The sequence below is a fragment of the Triticum dicoccoides genome, chromosome 2A (genome assembly GCF_002162155.2).
Source record: "Triticum dicoccoides isolate Atlit2015 ecotype Zavitan chromosome 2A, WEW_v2.0, whole genome shotgun sequence".
Lineage (NCBI taxonomy): Eukaryota > Viridiplantae > Streptophyta > Magnoliopsida > Poales > Poaceae > Triticum > Triticum dicoccoides.
This window is the reverse complement of record NC_041382.1, coordinates 396,676,679-396,692,604: the sequence shown is the minus strand read 5'-3', so window position 1 is coordinate 396,692,604 and position 15,926 is coordinate 396,676,679.

Genomic DNA, 15,926 nt, shown 5'->3' with positions numbered 1-15,926 from the left:
CGGGGGAGCGGGCGTGCGGCGGCGGCGGCCAGGCCTGGTGGGCCGGATCTGGCCCCGCAGGGCCTGGTGCGGCGCGGGGAGGCCGGGGCGATGACGTGGCGGCGGCCGGTTGGAGGAGACGGCGGCGGAGGCGACGTGGCATGCTCTGATTCGTCGAGGCGACGCGGCTGTGGGGCGGCGGACGCGTCCGGACGGCGGCGGACATGTCCGGCGGCGCGGGGAGGAGTGGGGCTAGGGTTTCGGGACCCGAATTTCGGAGGGGGAGGTGTCTATATAGGTAGAGGGAGCTAGGAGACTCCAAATGGGGTGTGGTTTTCGCCCACACGATCGTGATCGAACGACCGAGAGCATGGAGGGGAGTTTGCTGGGTTTTTGGGCCACTTTGAAGGGGGTGTTGGGCTGCAAACAAAAGAGGCCTTTGCGGTTACCCGGTTAACCGTTGGAGTATCAAACGACCTCCAAATGGCACGAAACTTGACAAGCGGTCTACCGGTGCTATACCAAGGCCGCTTGGCAAACCTCGATCCATTCCGAGAACGTTTAATACCCGCTCACAACGAGAGACAAAAAGGGGACGCCGGAGGACATAGGAGTGCCGGGGAAAATGCTCGGATGCATGAAACGAACACGAATGCGAAATGAGATGCACATGACGACATGATATGAAATGCATAAGATGACATGGCAAAGTGCAACACGCAAGCAAATGCCATGGCAACGACGGCCAATAACTGGCAGACACCTGGAGCATCAAAACTGGGGCGTTACAACACTCCTCCACTAACAAGAGATCTCGTCCTGAGATCTTAGCACCGAGACGGAAGGGAAAAAGGGATGAGGTGAAACAAGAACTCAAAAGAAGAAGCAAAGAATCGAGAGCACTCGAGAAGAAGAGAGGAACGACGAGAATGATGAGAATCGAAAGCTCACAGAATCAGATAGACTATGAAACCACTCCGGTTAGAACGAGATAAGAAACGAATAATACTGAAAAGGATTTAGGCAGCACTCCGGCTAAAATGAAAGGAATAGAACACGAACTTGAGAGGATGGAATGATACTTGATGAAGACATGACACAAAACCTCCGGAAAGAATTGAAAGAGTTGAATGAAAAGAACGGAGAAGAAAACGACACCTTGTGCCACGAAGGAAGGTTTAAATGGAGTTGTTGAGAAAATCAACAACGAAAAGAATAACCTTGTTGTGGACTTATAGATAACATCTCAAAATCATAAGGTGATAACCGACCACAAACGAAAAAGATTGAATGGCTGAGAAGAACGAAGAAATGCAAAACTCCACTTCAAAAGGATATGGAGAATTAATTGTACTTTGATATGCAAGAAGAAAGATACTTGAGCTCCTTCGAGAAGAATCTTGATGAACACTTGAGGAGTGAATTAAATCCTGAAGAACGCCATGAAGAACTCCGGTGACAAAAGATGATGAGATAGAGTTCAAGGATGGAAAGAATAAGATTAAGGCCATGCGATGATTTAGATGGGGTTTCCGACGAGATGGCCGAGGAAAAATTGAACTCCAGAAAAGAAAAGATGAAAACACTTGAAACTAGAATATATTCATCAAGAACAAACTCCACAGGAAGGGATTACTCGCTTGGAAGAAATAAGAATAAGATTTATTGTATGCTTATCCTTCATCAAATTAAATTGATGACAAGCAATGGATTTTTGCATACTACTTATTCTTCTTGAAAAAGGATTGAGAAGTGACATATCGCAAACTTGAGAAGGTCTTCATGAATCACCGGTAGGATTGAAAAGAATGAAAGGATTAATATGACAATCAAGGAAAAAGAATCTGAAAGAACCACCGTTAGAATTCAGAAATGACTGACGAAAGAGAATGAATCACCGGGAAGAATTAGAAGAACAAATATGCTTGAGGGGATTTTGATGCAAAAGAACGAAGAGATCGCGAACTGATTGAAGAATACTTGAATGAAGCACCGGAGGAATATTGAGACGAACGAAAGGGCATGGATATAGAATAATTGGAGAACGAATCTGAAAACTTAGAACGAAGAAATCTTCCGAAAAGATGGCCTCCGGATGATCGAGAGAGAAAGCAACTCCTGAAATGCTTCGGATGGATGAAAAGACTTTGCATGACTTGAAACAATTTGATAGGATAACATCAAGCTAGCACCGCGAATCTCCGGGGAACGGACAAGATTTAGAGGAAAAAATCTTCTTCGATCTTCAAATGGCGACGGAAAACAACACCAAAATTACTGAGATACTCCGGGAGAATGAAAAAGCGAAGAGGTTAAGCCAACAGTGAAATGATTTGAAAGAGATCTTGGAGAAGGCAAGTGACTGATGGGATCCATCCTTACATCACACTTGAAAAGAATTGAGAATAACTCCGGGGAAATTAGAAGAGTCAGGTAAGATCCTGGGGAAAGACCTGTGGGTTAGGGCCCACTGAGGAGATAACACCGTTGAAAAGGATTGTTGAACAGATAAAAGAAGCACCGGAACAATTGAAATATTTGAATGAGGTGACAATCTCGAATTAATTGGAATACATGCAAATATCCTGAGATGTCTTGAGCACTCCGGAGGGATAAACTGGCGAGAGGCGAATGAGCAGGGAAAAACACTTGAGCCGAGGAAAAAGAATACGATCGAATAACTTGAATTGAAACCACCGGAGAAGAAAAAGAGTTGAAAAATGACAAACGAGACGAGAATTCACCGGTTGAAATAATTGAGGGAAGACTGAAGAGACTCCGTACGAATGAAAATTGATGCTCAGACTCCGGAAAGAAAAGGGTGAGAGGGCGGGAAAAACACAGGCAACTGGAAGGGGAAATCGACGACTAACTTGAATAGAACGCACCGGTTGAAATCATTTAGGAAAGAAAGCAAAGAGTTCGCACGAGTAGGATGGATACTCAAATACGGATTACGGTTCCGAGAGGAAGAAGGGTGGGCAGGTGGGAAAAGAAAACAACTGAGGATAGAACTTGCGAAAATAGAGAGGGTCGAATCGACTTGACGAGAAATTCACCGGATGCAAGGAGCTGAGGAACAACGCTCGGAAAACCAACTGCGTGATCCTACAGAAAAATTTGAACGGGAAGAGGAGTAATTCAAAACACCTACGTCAAGATTCCTCACCAGAGCGACGAAGGGGCTGAGGAGTAAAAAGAATTCCTACTCTCCGATATAACTAGACTCCGAAATCAGTTTTCTTCTAGACTCGACAACGGCCAAAGTACATGATCAATCAAGGGGGCTCCTAGGGTCGGTCGAGGCTCTGATACCAACTTGTCATGCCCAATATGCGACCCTATCCAAAAGGAACTCGAGGGTCCCACCAAGGATGGACCCGCATATTGAAACGCTTTCGCAAGGTGGATATCATCACATCAACATTACATAATAGATGGGGATACATACAAGAGGCATAAAATGCCACATGAATACAACAATACAACATACAAGAACAACATCCGACTACGGATGAATCATAAACAAAAACTCAAACAATATCCACCCTGCTAGCCCAGGCTGCCGACCTGGAACCTATCCCCTGATCGAATAAGTAGAAGAAGAAACTCCAAAACAAGCAACATCGCTCTCGCGTCAAGATCATCGCACAGCCTGTACCTGCAACTATTGTTGTAGTAATCTGTGAGCCACGAGGACTCAGCAATCCCATTACCATGGGTATCAAGACTAGCAAAGCTTAATGGGAAAGGAAGGGGTAAAGTGGTGAGGTTGCAGCAGCGGCTAAGCATATATGGTGGCTAACATACGCAAATGAGAGCGAGAAGAGAAACAAAGGAACGGTCGTCAACTAGCAATGATCAAGAGGTGATACTGAACTCCTACTTACATTAAACATAACCCAGAAACCGTGTTCATTTCCCGGACTCCGCCGAGAAGAGACCATCACGGCTACACACACAGTTGATGCGTTTTATTTCGGATCTGGTGTCAAGTTATCTACAACCGGACATTAACAAATTCCCATCTGCCACATAACGGCGGGCACGGCTCTTGAAAGTTTATACCCTGCAGGGGTGTCCCAACTTAGCCCATGATAAGCTCTCGCGATCAACGAAGGATATTCCTTCTCCCCGGGAAGACCCGATCAGTCTCGGAATCCCGGCTACAAGACATTTCGACAGTAATAAAACAAGACCAGTGAGGGAGTCCTGGACTAGGGGGTGTCCGGACAGCCGGACTATCATCGTCCGCTGGACTCCAAGACTGCGAAGATACAAGATTGAAGACTCCGTCCCGTGTCCGGATGGGACTTTCCTTGGTGTGGAAGGCAAGCTTGGCGATACGGATATGTAGATCTCCTACCATTGTAACCGACTCTGTGTAACCCTAGCCTCTTCGGTGTCTATATAAACCAGAGGGCTTTAGTCCGTAGGACACAACATACATTACAACAATCATACCATAGGCTAGCTTCTAGGGTTTAGCCTCCTTGATCTCGTGGTAGATCCACTCTTGTACTACCCATATCATCAAGAGGGCCCGAACCTGGGTAAAAACATCGTGTCCCTCGTCTCCTGTTACCATCCGCCTAGACGCACAGTTCGGGACCCCCTACTCGAGATCCGCCGGTTTTGACACCGACATTGGTGCTTTCATTGAGAGTTCCTCTGTGCCGTCACCGATAGGACCGATGGCATCTTCAACCAACAGCGCTGTCCAGGGTGAGACTTTTCTCCCCGGGCAGATCTTCGTATTCGGAGGCTTCGCACTGCGGGCTAATTCACTTGGCCATCTGGAGCAGATCGAAAGCTACGCCCCTGGCCGTCAGGTCAGATTCGTAAGCCTAAACTTCACGGTCGATGTCCGCGGAGACTTGATCTTCGACGGACTCGAGCCACAGCCAAGCGTGCCGCACTGTGACGACGGGCATGATCTAGCTCTGCCGCCGAACAGTGCCTTGGTGGCCGCACACGAATCCGCTTCGGCCACTAGTCCGGAGTCGATCGCCCAGATCGAGGGCCGGTGGATAGACGCCGCCCTGGGGGCTTCAACATCCACGGCGATGGAGCTGAACACTAATCTTGTCCCCTGCGAAACTCGTGATTCTGAGGCGCCGGACTCCTTGCCGGACTCCGAACCTCCCGCACCCCTACCAATCGATTCGGATTGGGCGCCGGTTATGGAATTCACCGCCGCGGACATCTTCCAACACTCGCCCTTTGGCGACATCTTAAACTCGCTAAAGCATCTCTCGCTATCGGGATAGCCCTGGCCGAACTATGGCCAGGATGGTTGGGGTACGGACGATGAAGAAATTCAGAGCCCACCCACCACCCACTTTGTAGCCACTGTCGATGATCTAACCGACATGCTAGACTACGACTCCAACGACATCGACGCTATGGACGATGATGCCGGAGACGAACAGGAACCAGCGCCTACAGGGCACTGGAAGACCACCTCGTCATACGACATATATATGGTGGACACCCCAAAAGACGGGAACGGCGAAGAAGCAGCGGAGGCAGACTCTTTAAAGAAGCAGCCCAAACACCGGCGTCAGCGGCGCCGCTCTAAATCCCGCCACAGCAAGAATGGAGATTCCGGCACAGGAGACAATAATACTCCAGAGAGTGCCGAAGACAATCCCCTCCCGCAAGACTCGGCGCAGGAGGATGCAGAAGCAAGCCCTCACGAGAGGGCGGCAGACGAAGAGGTTGAGGATCATAACTATATGCCTCCCTCCGAAGACGAAGCAAGCCTCAACGATGATGAATTCGTCGTACCTGAGGATCCCGTCGAACAAGAGCGCTTTAAGCGCAGGCTTATCGCCACAGCAAACAGCCTAAAGAAAAAGCAGCAACAGCTTCAAGCTGATCAGGACCTGCTGGCTGATCGATGGACCGAGGACCTCGCGGCCGAAGAGTATAAACTCAAACGCCCCTCCAAAAGTTACCCAAAATGCAAGCTGCTCCCCCGATTAGAGGAGGAAGCATACATACCTCCATCACTAGCGCACGATATGGCTGACCGACCACCCCGTGGTCGTGACAGAGAGGCGTCCAGGCCCCCAGCCAAGACCGTACCCCGGCATCGCTCCAAAAGTACGAAGCCAAGAGGGAACACGCCGGACTTGCAAGACATATTGGAGGATAAAGCAAGGCAATCCAGATCCATCTACGGATCACGTGGGCGCCCCACGACCCATGACGAATACCGTCGCGCCGGATACAATAACCCCGGCCGAGCCGAACACAGCAGACAGCGCTCTCTCGAGCTGCGTCGTGATATTGCTGAATACAGAGGCGCCGCACACCCACTATGCTTCACTGACGAAGTAATGGATCATCAAATCCCCGAAGGGTTTAAACCCGTAAACATCGAATCTTACGATGGCACAACAGACCCCGCGGTTTGGATCAAAGATTATCTTCTCCACATCCATAAGGCCCGCGGCGACGATCTCCATGCCATCAAGTATCTCCCACTCAAGCTTAAAGGACCAGCTCGGCATTGGCTAAACAGCTTGCCCGCAGAGTCAATTGGGTGCTGGGAAGACCTAGAAGCCGCATTCCTCGAGAACTTCCAGGGCACGTATGTGCGACCACCAGACGCCGATGACCTAAGCCACATTATTCAGCAGCCAGACGAATCGGCCAGACAATTCTGGACACGGTTCTTGACAAAGAAAAACCAAATCGTCGACTGTCCGGACGCAGAGGCCCTTGCAGCCTTCAAACATAACATCCGGGATGAATGGCTAGCCCGGCACCTGGGGCAGGAAAAGCCGAAATCCATGGCAGCCCTCACATCATTAATGACCCGCTTTTGCGCGGGAGAGGACAGCTGGCTAGCTCGCAGTAACAATCTCCGCAAAAATTCTGGCAGTCCGGATACCAAGGACAACAACGGCAGGTCATGTCGAAACAAAAACAAACGCCGCATTAACGGCGACGATAAGGAGGATACGGCAGTCAACGCCGGATTCCGAGGCTCTAAACCCGGTCAGCGGAAGAAGCCGTTCAAAAGAACCACTCCGGGTCCGTCCAATTTGGACCGAATACTCGACCGCTTATGCCAGATACATGGCACCCCTGAAAAACCAGCTAATCACACTAATAGAGATTGTTGGGTGTTCAAGCAGGCAGGCAAGTTAATTGCCGAAAACAACGACAAGGGGCTGAACAGCGACGACGAGGAAGAGACCCGACTGCCGAACAATAGAGGACAGAAGGGCTTTCCCCCACAAGTGCGGACGGTGAATATGATCTACGCGACCCATATACCCAAGAGGGAGAGGAAACGCGCACTAAGGGACGTTTATGCGATGGAGCCAGTCGCCCCGAAGTTCAATCCATGGTCCTCTTGTCCGATCACTTTTGATCGAAGAGACCATCCGACCAGCATACGCCATGGCGGATTCGCCGCATTGGTTTTAGACCCAATCGTCGATGGATTTCACCTCACGAGAGTCCTGATGGACGGCGGCAGTAGCCTGAACCTGCTTTATCAGGATACAGTGCGCAAAATGGGCATAGACCCCTCAAGGATTAAACCTACAAAGACAACCTTTAAAGGTGTCATACCAGGAGTGGAAGCCAACTGTACAGGCTCAGTCACACTGGAAGTGGTCTTCAGATCCCCGGATAATTTCCGGAGCGAAGAGTTAATTTTCGACATAGTCCCGTTTCGCAGCGGCTATCACGCTCTGCTCGGACGAACCGCGTTGGCAAAATTCAACGCGGTGCCGCATTATGCATACCTAAAGCTCAAGATGCCAGGCCCTCGCGGAGTCATCACGGTCAATGGGAATACGGAACGCTCCCTCCGGACGGAGGAACATACAGCGGCTCTCGCGGCAGAAGTACAGAGTAGCCTTTTAAGGCAATTCTCGAGTCCGGCCGCTAAAAGGCCGGATACAGCAAAACGCGCCCGGAGCAATGCCAACCAAGACCACCTGGCGCGATCAGAGCACGCGTAGCAATGCGGCCCCAACCCCCGCCCGCGCATGATCGCAAGAATAACACTCCGCGTACATCATTACGCTTTGGAGATACCATGGGCACAAGGGAAGGGGCACAATCGCAACGGACCCAGAGTGCGGTTTGACCACACCGGGGGCTCGCAAGTGTGCCCCCCCTTTTTTTTATTTCCCTTCTTTGTGTACACAGGACTCCGTTAACCAGAGGCCCTGTCCGGCGATGAACCTGCCGAACTCATGATGCAACAGTCAGGGACGAAAGAAGGCCGCGACGAACACTCAGGTGGTCTCAATTACGAGCATTAAATTCGATTATATACACCAAGTCCGCAGCTCACCCCTGAAGGGGGACATGTTTACTTAGTCCAAATCCCTTGCTTACTGCACTATCTGTATCAGTCCGCACTCATAGCAGACTTCCTTTAATAAATAATGCAGCACTTTTCGACTGCAATTATATCACCTTTTTATATATATGTTCATTACATGACATCTTGCACCCGTATATTTTGGTACGGCCGAATACGCCAGGGGCTTCTGTTCCCCAAATTGTGGTGTGATAAAGTCCGAACATTTTCATAAGTGCGGCACCCCGAACTTATAGCATTATATGAATCGGCTCCGGATCATGTCTTGGGTCAATAGTTGGGTTTGCCCGGCTCCCACGTTTTGGTGCCTTACGTTCCGTTCTGTCGGCTAAGGTGGCACTGGGAGAACCACTGCGATTGCGCCCCGGTTGAGCCGGGCGAGCGCCTCAGTGGAGAAAGCTAAAACTGACTGGCATGATAAGGCGAGAGACTGGTCGCTGTTCGAGAGGTTTTTTCGGGTCCTTAAAGACTCACGCCGCTTCGAGCGAAGTTCCGGACAGTGTCCGACGAAGGCGTGGATAGCGCCCCGGATTCGGTCTTCCGAATACCATGGGCTTCGCCGAAATTTATAATTATAGAATTCTATGGCTAAGTGAGAGTGTTCAAGCATTATAAGTCCAGTTGCCTTGTTCGTTGTGTTGAGCGCCTCCCTAGATGGACCCAAAAATGGGAACAAGAGTGCTCAAGTTTATCCCGAACACCCCAGCACTCGTTGCTTGGGGGCTGAAGCCAACGACTTGCCATCTCTCAGATTTTATAAACGGCCGCACATAAGGTAATATTTTAAATTAAACAAGCGTTGCTTAACGCGCACATGAACAAAGTTTCAGTGCGCAGGATAATACATAACAATTTTACTCAAAGATTACATTTCGGGGGCACTCATCCGCAATATCGCGGGCTCCCTTCAGGACAGTTTTATAATACATCTCCGGCGTGCGATACTCCTGGCCCGGTGGCGGTGGGTCCGTGAGAAGCTTCTCCGCATCCAACCTGCCCCAGTGCACCTTTGTGCGGGCAAGGGCCCGACGAGCACCTTCAATACAGGCGGAGCGCTCGATGACCTCCACCCAAGGGCACGCATCCACCAGCCGCCGCACAAGGCCGAAGTAGCTCCCAGGCATGGCCTGTCCAGGCCACAGCCGGACTATGAGGGCCTTCATGGCCTCCTCAGCTACCTTGTGGAGTTCGACCAGCTGCTTCAGCTGGTCGCCTGGGGGCACCGGATGTCCGGCCTCAGCATACTGAGACCAACACCTTCTCCGTCGAGCTCCCCTCCACGCCATGATAGAATGCGGCGGCATCGGACGCACTACGCGGCAAATCTGCAAACGCCCCTGGAGAGCTCCGAACGCGGGTAAGTGTAAGGTAGTTTACATTAACATGCTTGCTTTGCATGAAAAATGCCTTACCCGCCGCTATTTTCTTCACATCTTCAACCTCCTGAAGGGCCTTACGGGCCTCGGCCTTGGCGGACATGGCACTTTCGAGATCCAAGGCAAGCTCGGACTCTCGAGTCTTGGAGTCACGCTCCAAACTCTCATGCTTTTCCATGAGAGCTTGGAGCTCTTGCCGTACTTCCGCCACCCGTGCCTCCTGCTTCTCTCGCTCTTCCCGCTCCGTGGCCGCACTGCGTTCGGCCGCGCACACGGCCTCCTTTAGGGCTGCCACCTCGTCCGTGGCCCCTGCAATACCCATATTATCCTTGTTAATTTTATTGCAACCAAAATCCTTTTCTGTAAGGTAACTATTCAAAGGGGTGTTAATCACCTTCTTTGTCCTCGAGCTGCTTCTTAGCATGGCCGAGCTCTTGCTCGGACCGCTCGAGATCCTTCTTCAACACTTTGACCTCCGCCGATAGTGCGGCAGAGGTCAGCAGCGTAGCCTGCAAACCCATGTTGACATATTTTAAGTACCCTGCGTATATCTTGTTAGATCCTCAGTCCGGCTTTTCTTTCCGAACACCGAACTGAGCATCAGGGGCTACTGTCCATGCGGTATTACATTACATAATTTTAACTTCTTACCTCAAAGCCTGTTAAAAGGCTACTGCAGGCCTCGGTCAGCCCGCTCTTGGCGAGCTGAACCTTTTGAATCACCGCACTCATGATAGTGCGGTGTTCTTCCTCGATGGAAGCGCCTTTAAGCGCCTCCAACAGGTTATCCGACGCCTCCGGTTGGACGGAGGCCGCCGGTGTCACGGTCTTGCCCTTCTTTCGAAGGGGCCGCTTGCTGGACTCTGGAACCACTGTGGGTTCTGATGTAGAGTCCGGCACAAAGTCCGGGAGGCAGCCTGACGGCGCCTCCGGAGCCTCCTCCTGATGGGTCCCTCTCTGGGATCCCACCTCGGCGTCTTCGCCGGCACGGGGGGTAGTGGCAGTCGGAAGTGAATCCACATCTGACGAGGCCAATGACCCGCTTGATGAAGCGGGGAGATCATCATCGGCCGGACTACGGACATAACGCGGCATTAGAAGGACACTACGCGACACGAAAGAAATTACATATCAAGGATCCGGATACTTACGATCTTGCCGGACGCCTGGCCCTTGGAGACCATTCATCCTCGCCAACGATGGTGTTGACGAAACTGTCCGGGGGGATAGTCCTCCCCCTCTTGGACCCTTCGGCCTCCCCTATTGGGGAAGCCTTCCTCTTCTTCTCTCCCTCCTCCGGGAGAGAGTGCTCCTCCTCCTCCTCGTCTTCGGGGGAGGAGTCTGCGTTGTCGTCAGACGCCTGATTGCGGGAACTCTTTCGAGTCCCCACGGCCACCTTCTTGGCCTTCTTCTCCGGCACCACATGCGGTGCCGGAACCAGCAGCCCCGCTAAACGGGCGTCCACTGGGTCTTCTGGCATGGGGGCCGGGCTGATAAGCAGCTTGGCCTTCTCCATCCATTCCTGTCAAAGGAAGAGGCAGAATGAAACCCCTCTAGAATCAATTTGATTACCACAAGTGTCCCGTAAAGGGGTTGAATCACTTACCTCGTCAGCCGGATGCTGCGAGCGAAATCCGCGATCTTCTGTTACGGATGCGGGGGCTTCGGCGCCCTTAAACAGCACCCTCCAGGCGCCTTCGTGTGTTGTATCGAAGAGCCCGCTCAGCGCCTGGTGCTGTTCCGGATTGAACTCCCACAGATTGAATGTCCGTTCTTGGCATGGGAGGATCCGGCGGATGAGCATGACTTGGACCACGTCGACGAGCCTGAGCTTACCGCTCACCAGCTTCTGGATGCAGGCTCGGAGTCCCGTCAGCTCCTTCGGATTGCCCCACAACAAGCCCTTCTCTTTCCAGGAGGTGAGCTGCGTGGGGACGCCAGATCTAAACTCGGGGGCCGCCGCCCATGTGGGCTTGCGCGGCTCGGTGATGTAGAACCACCCCGATTGCCACCCCTTGGCGGAGTTCACGAAGGCCCCTTCGAGCCAAAGGACGTTGGGCAACTTGCCCAACATGGCGCCTCCGCATTCCGCTTGCGTGCCCTTCACAACCTTCGGCTTGACGTTGAAGGTCTTGAGCCACAGGCCGAAGTGGGGCCGGATGTAGAGGAAGGCCTCGCACACGACGATAAACGCCGAGATGTTGAGGATGAAGTTCGGTGCCAGATCATGGAAATCCAGGCCGTAGTAGAACATGAGCCCCCGGACGAATGGATGGAGCGGAAAGCCCAGTCCGCGGAGGAAGTGGGGAAGGAAGACGACCCTCTCATGAGGCCCAGGGGTAGGGATGAGCTGCCCCTCGTCGGGCAGCCGATGCGCGATATCGCCGGAAAGGTATCCAGCACTGCGCAGCTTGGTGATGTGCTCCTCCTTAACGGTGGAGGCCAACCATTTGCCTCCCGCTTCGGACATATTCGGAGAAGGTCGGGGCGAGATGCGCGAACTTGGGCGTTGGAGCTTGAGTGCGCGGAGATGGATAAGCAAAGGAGGAAGAAGGCGTAGGTGGGAAGGTGAATCCTTATCCCTTATATATAGGCGGACGAAAACTATGCGTCCCCCACCGGCCTGGTAAAACTCGCTTATCTCCCAAGCGCCACCATTCATGGCGCGGTTGGGTTACCCACGTCCGTATTGATGAGAATCCCGGAATAAGGGGAACACGATCTCTGCTTCGACAAGACGTGCCAAGGAAACCGCTTCGCTAAACGTGCTGAGGTGGTATAGTAAAAAACGATTCAAGTAAAAGCCTGGTAGCGGTGTGATGTCACGCCGCACAATACGTCAGCAGATTGAATTGGTGTACATTTTATTCTCTCTATGGTGGAATGTGGAATTTATTTTGCAAAGCCGGACACTATCCTGGTGTTCATGATCTTCTCTGGATTATTCAAGGGAGGAACCCGCCTTGCAATGCCGAACATTATGCGCGCCGGACTAATCGTCATTGAAGCCTGGTTCAGGGGCTACTGAGGGAGTCTTGGACTAGGGGGTGTCTGGACAGCCGGACTATCATCGTCCGCCGGACTCCAAGACTACGAAGATACAAGATTGAAGACTCTGTCCCGTGTCCGGATGGGACTTTCCTTGGCGTGGAAGGCAAGCTTGGCGATACGGATATGTAGATCTCCTACCATTGTAACCGACTCTGTGTAACCCTAGCCTCTCCGGTGTCTATATAAACCGGAGGGCTTTAGTCCGTAGGACACAACATACATTACAACAATCATACCATAGGCTAGCTTCTAGGGTTTAGCCTCCTTGATCTCGTGGTAGATCCACTCTTGTACTACCCATATCATCAATATTAATCTAGCATGACGTAGGGTTTTACCTCCATCAAGAGGGCCCAAACCTGGGTAAAAACATCGTGTCCCTCGTCTCCTGTTACCATCCGCCTAGACGCACAGTTCGGGACCCCCTACCCGAGATCCGCCGGTTTTGACACCGACAACCAGCAAGACCTCCTGGCGTGCCAACATCCTGATAGTAGCCGTGCGTATCTCGTCTGAGTCCACGACCGGATGAGCAGTACGTACAACTAGAACCAGCCCTCAAGTTTCCCCGAGGTGGCGCTGCAAGTGGCTCTAGTTTGGACCAACACTTAGACAAGCATTGGCCCCGGGGGGGGGGCTTAAATAAAGATGACCCTTGGGATGCGCGACTCCCAAGGGAAAAAAGGTAATAGGTGAGGCAAATGGTAAAACCAATGTTGGGCCTTGCTGGAGGAGTCTTATTCAAAGCGAACTGTCAAGGGAACATAACACCGGTATGACGGAAACTAGGGCGGCAAGAGTGGAAGAAAACACCAGGCATAAGGCCGAGCCTTCCACCCTTTACCAAATATATAGATGCATTAATAATATAAGAGATATTTTGATATCCCAACATAACCCTGTCCACCATGGAACAATCTTCAACTTCACCTGAAACTAGCAACGCTATAAGAGGGCTGAGCAAAGTGGTAACATAGCCAATCAATGGTTTGCTAGGAATGGTGTCAAAGGTTAGAGGTTCATGGCAATTTGGGAGGCTTGCTGAGCAAAAGATAGGAAGCGCAGCATAGCGATAGAACGAAACAACTAGCATAGCAATGATAGTAGTGAGATCCAGGGTAGCGGTCATCTTGCCTGAAATCCCGCTAGGAAGAAGAACGAGTCCATGAAGAAGATGAAGCCACGAAGACGAACCACACATAGACGAACGCATCCTCACGATCGCAACGAAACGGGAACTATCGAGAAGAAGCACACAACATGGTAAACACACCACACATAGGCAAGACATGATGCACAATAAGCATGATGCATGACAAGGCTACATGAAGCTACTCATGGCAAGAGATGATGCAAACAAGAACAACACATCAAGGCAAGTTTAAATGAGGCCGGAAACAACATATAACAATTCCGGTAAGTCCTCATATGCACATTTCGAAATTGTTCCAGATCTGAATAAACCTTATGTTCAAGTTATTAAACAGCAAGTTAAGATGCACCACGATGAACTACATGAAATTCTAGTCAAGTTACACATAAAGTTCATTTAGTTCGGAGCTACGGCCTAGAAGATATGAGCAAAACAAGTTAAGTATGGCATTGATGCAAAATGCATACACACATCAAGCTAACACCTCAAAACAAGAATGAAACATGATAATATGAAGCTACATGCAAAATCAAGCAAGTTTCATATAGAGCAGACTCAAAACGGAGCAAGGGTTCAACACACACACACACACACTATACAAGTCATAGCAACAATCTGTCCATAACAGCAACTAGGCATTATACAAGCATCAAACCAGCAGGCTACAGCATCTCAACGTAATAACAAAAGGCATGGGCATGAAGTACATGTAAAGCATAACAAAACATGAACACTGAGCTATCTCTAGAAATCAGTAGACCATGCTCAAAAGGACATGGGAAGATTGCAAATAATAACAGTTTCAGACTTATCAGGAAATAACATCAGGTTGCAATGTTTAGAGCAAGCAAACAACATGTTACAGGAACATATCATGACAAACAAAGCCATGACATGAATCTACTAATTGCATAGAACAAAAGTCCCTTACTGACCATGAGCCAAAAAGGCACAGAAAATATGATGCCACCCATGTAAACATGGCAAGTTATATTACAGATTCATACATGGCAGGAACAACAATAAGTAGGCATGTTGGTGAGCTTGAACCACTCACCACAGAGCAATACATGGCATGGAAAGGAAACCAACAGTAAGAAGACATGTTTATGAAGCTAAGCATGGCAAGAGCAAGTTCATAGGGTGCATGGATCACTAGAAAATAACATGGCCAAAACTGAACTTAATGTTAACAGGATGACAGCAACATTATTTAGCAAGTTTGGAGAAAGATTACAACAAGCTACAGCAGGCTATAAATGCAACCAGGGGCATGAATGGATAGAGCATGACATGTATAACAATTCATCCTTAGTGAACATCTCCAGATTATGCATAGCATGACTTGTAGCAGCAGGTTTACATAGCAACAAAATATAACAGATTCAGCATAGCAAAACAGTAACAGCAAGTGCCCTACTTAACAAGCTCGATGCACTCAGTACACAAGTCAAAAAAAACATGGATTGCACCTCTGGAAAGATGGCATAGCATAGATCAAAACACATGTAGACATCAACCTCATAGGATGCACACATCAAACATGGCAAAAATGACAAATGAGCATGTTATAACAGTTCCAGCAGATTAACATCAACATGCACTCTTCCAACAGCATTTCGGGCATCAATATGAGCTCAAATCAAAATAATGCAATGAGCTGAAATGAAGTACTCGTCGAGGCGAACAATTTGAGATATTACACGCATGAAACGGAGCAGTATGCAGAATGTTATGATGCGATGAACATGGCATTATAATGTTGAAATATTCGGGACTTGGTGGATTTTTCGGAGGGGGAAGTCAACCTCGTTCTAGATCGGGGCACGGACTTCGAAGCTCACCGGAGACGGCCTGCACGGTGGCTGGAGAAGACGTCGGAGAGGAGGAGACGGCCGGGGACGGGCGGATCCGGCCGGGGTCGACGCGGGGGCGCCGGATCTTGTCGGGGCGAGGACGGGGCGCGCCGGGGAGCTGCGGCTCCGGCGAGGCGAGCTCGGCCGGCGGGGTCGGG